Source organism: Eulemur rufifrons, chromosome 28, assembly GCF_041146395.1.
Source record: "Eulemur rufifrons isolate Redbay chromosome 28, OSU_ERuf_1, whole genome shotgun sequence".
Lineage (NCBI taxonomy): Eukaryota > Metazoa > Chordata > Mammalia > Primates > Lemuridae > Eulemur > Eulemur rufifrons.
The window spans coordinates 32,773,498-32,777,053 of NC_091010.1; the positions used below are offsets into that span (position 1 = coordinate 32,773,498).

A 3,556-nucleotide genomic window follows, 5' to 3' on the forward strand; every position below is an offset into this window, starting at 1 on the left:
AGAGAATCATACATTTCTAGAGCCATTCAAATATTCACAAGCAGATAACTTGAAAATATTCACATATAAGTACACTCATGGTTTATTACTTTGTGAAATCTTCCAGTGTATCAATAGAATTTGCTATAAAATAAAACAGAAACTAACAACAACAACAACAAAAAACCCTTAACTTTTGTCTTTTATATACAAATACCTGTGTTCAGATGGTTGTTCAATTTCTGTGTTTCCTGGCTGGCTTTTAATGCTGTTTTCCTTCTGTCTCATATTTGTATGATTTCTTCTCTTATTTTATTACCGTCTTGTCTACAATACTAAAATCCTCAATAAACCTCATCTGAGAATTCCACCTTCACCACTTGCTATATCCTAGGCATGTTCTCAGTGCTCTGTGTGTGTGTTAGGCAACTCAAACTATACCTGTGAAATATGGAATACATACTCTCATCTGTCTGTAAATAATTTAAAATAGAACTCAGTTTATTATACTAATTTCACTACCTTAGATAAGATTATTACTGCCCAGTTTGCCCACTACATAAGATGAAGCCAGTACACTGAGGCAGCAGGGGTTGCAGGAGAGAAGGAGTTTAATATCACAGGGTTCTAAGCAAGAGACAGGAGAAATTTCTCAGATTCATCTCCCTGAAAATTTTTTGGCCAAGGTTTTTAAAGATAGTTTTGTGGGTAAGGGGCTAGGGAATCGGGTCTGTTGATTGGCTGGGGATGAACTCATAGGGTTGGGAAGCAGAAATTGCCTTCTTATGCTGAGTCAGTTCCCAGGTAGAAGGTTGCAGGACCTGTTAAGTCAGTTCCTAAGAACGGCCACTGGTCTGGTTGGCCTCAGTCAGTCCACTGGAATGCAGAGTCTGGAAAATATCTCAAAGACCAGTCTTAGGTTTCACAATGATGATGTAATTTATGGGAACAATTAAGAAAGCTATGAGCTTTTTTCGCAACGGGTTTGCCGCCAGAACACAGGTGCAGTGAAAACCACCCATAAAAGCCAAAATGGGGAAGGAAAAGACTCACATCAACATCGTCGTCATCGGACACGTAGATTCAGGCAAGTCCACCACTACTGGCCATCTGATCTACAAATGTGGTGGGATCGACAAAAGAACCATCGAAAAATATGAGAAGGAGGCTGCTGAAATGGGAAAGGGCTCCTTCAAGTATGCCTGGGTCTTGAATAAACTGAAAGCTGAGCGTGAGCGTGGTATCACCATTGATATCTCCCTGTGGAAATTTGAGACCAGCAAATATTATGTGACTATTATTGATGCCCCAGGACACAGAGACTTTATCAAAAACATGATTACAGGCACATCTCAGGCTGATTGTGCTGTCCTGATTGTTGCTGCTGGTGTTGGTGAATTTGAAGCTGGTATCTCAAAGAATGGGCAGACCCGTGAGCATGCCCTTCTGGCTTACACACTAGGTGTGAAACAGCTAATTGTTGGTGTTAACAAAATGGATTCCACTGAGCCGCCCTACAGCCAGAAGAGATTCGAGGAAATTGTTAAAGAAGTCAGCACTTACATTAAGAAAATTGGCTACAACCCTGACACAGTAGCATTTGTGCCAATTTCTGGCTGGAATGGTGACAACATGTTGGAGCCAAGTGCTAACATGCCTTGGTTCAAGGGATGGAAAGTCACCTGTAAAGATGGCAATGCCAGTGGAACCACACTGCTTGAAGCTCTGGATTGCATCCTGCTACCAACTCGTCCAACTGACAAGCCCTTGCGTCTGCCTCTCCAGGATGTCTACAAAATTGGCGGTATTGGTACTGTGCCTGTGGGCTGAGTGGAGACTGGTGTTCTGAAACCTGGCATGGTGGTCACCTTTGCTCCAGTCAATGTTACAACTGAAGTAAAGTCTGTTGAAATGCACCACGAAGCTTTGAGTGAAGCTCTTCCAGGGGACAACGTGGGCTTCAACGTCAAGAATGTGTCTGTCAAAGATGTTCGTCGTGGCAACGTTGCTGGTGACAGCAAAAACGACCCACCAATGGAAGCTGCTGGCTTCACTGCTCAGGTGATTATCCTGAACCATCTAGGCCAAATTAGTGCTGGTTACGCTCCTGTACTGGATTGTCACACAGCTCATATTGCCTGCAAGTTTGCTGAGCTGAAGGAAAAGATTGACTGCCGCTCTGGAAAGAAGCTGGAGGATGGCCCTAAATTCTTGAAATCTGGTGATGCTGCCATCGTCGATATGGTTCCTGGCAAGCCCATGTGTGTCGAGAGCTTCTCAGACTATCCTCCTCTGGGTCGTTTTGCTGTTCGTGATATGAGACAGACAGTTGCTGTGGGTGTCATCAAAGCAGTGGACAAGAAGGCTGCTGGAGCTGGCAAGGTCACCAAATCTGCCCAGAAAGCTCAGAAGGCTAAATGAATATTATCCCTAATACCTGCCACCCCACTTTTAAACAGTGGTGGAAGAACAGTTTCAGAACTGTTTGTTTCAATTGGCCATTTAAGTTTAATAGTAAAAGACTGGTTGTTAATAACAATGCATCGTAAAACCTTCAGGAGGAAAAGAAAATGTTTTGTGGACCACTTTTGTTTCTTTTTGTGTGGCAGTTTTAAGTTATTAGTTTTTAAAATCAGTACTTTTTAATGGAAACAACTTGACCAAAAATCTGTCACAGAATTTTGAGACCCATTAAAACAAAGTTTAATGAGGAAAAAAAAAAAAAAAAAAAGAAAGCTATGAATCTTGTGACCATAAAGCAAGCTAGGGAACAATGGCCGGTTATATATATTAACTGTGCCTATACCTTTGCAAAGTTCAGGCCCCTACCACACTTCCCTCCTTGGGGGCCTAATATTAATTTTATAAATGGTCGTTTCAGTCCCCCAGGACTTGATCCCACCTCATTCTTGAGATGGCAAAGGCAGCCAGACACTCTGGCGTCTTTCTGCTGACAAGGGATTTAGTTGGGGGTGGGCCTGGGATATGAGTGAGTAATGAAACCATTTTGCAGTTGTTTGCAAGTATTCATTGGTGCCTGGTTGCAGGCCTAAGTTTTGCATGACAAGAACATTAGTACTCTCATTTATAGTCTTAGTACAGTACTTAAGTGAACCAAAGACTACAGGATAGATGAGACCTAGGGTAAAGAGTGAGAGTCCTAGCTTCAGGAGTCCCTGCAGAACTGACCTGAAGTCCTGGGGGATCTAAGTGAATAACCCCAGAAACCTATCAGGCATGAAGTCAATAGTAGAGACCTGTACTAGCCACACAGCTCATTGGGAAATTATTTCTATTTGAGTTTTAACTTTTCCTAAGGTATTTATATAATTACGTAGGTAGTATTTATATAGTTACGTAGGTAGTATTTAACACCACACAGACACCGCCTTGTTGAGTCAGCAGCAAATCTAGCCCTGCCCATCTAGGACTACCTGAACTAGTGAGTGGAAGAATCTTGTTGAGTCCTAGGCTCTTTGCAGTTTCTTCTCTGATCAGTCCTAGAGACTCAGATAGATTTCTAATCATGTCTCTGTTGGCATATACTCCATAACTAAGGACTAGTACTCCCAGAAAG

At 42.3% G+C, this 3,556-nt stretch overlaps 1 pseudogene; it reads left to right on the forward strand.

The window, feature by feature from the left end:
• The first annotated feature begins 956 nt into the window (after nucleotides 1–956).
• On the forward strand, nucleotides 957–2,518 carry LOC138376617 (elongation factor 1-alpha 1 pseudogene; annotated as a pseudogene).
• The last annotated feature ends 1,038 nt before the right edge of the window (nucleotides 2,519–3,556 follow it).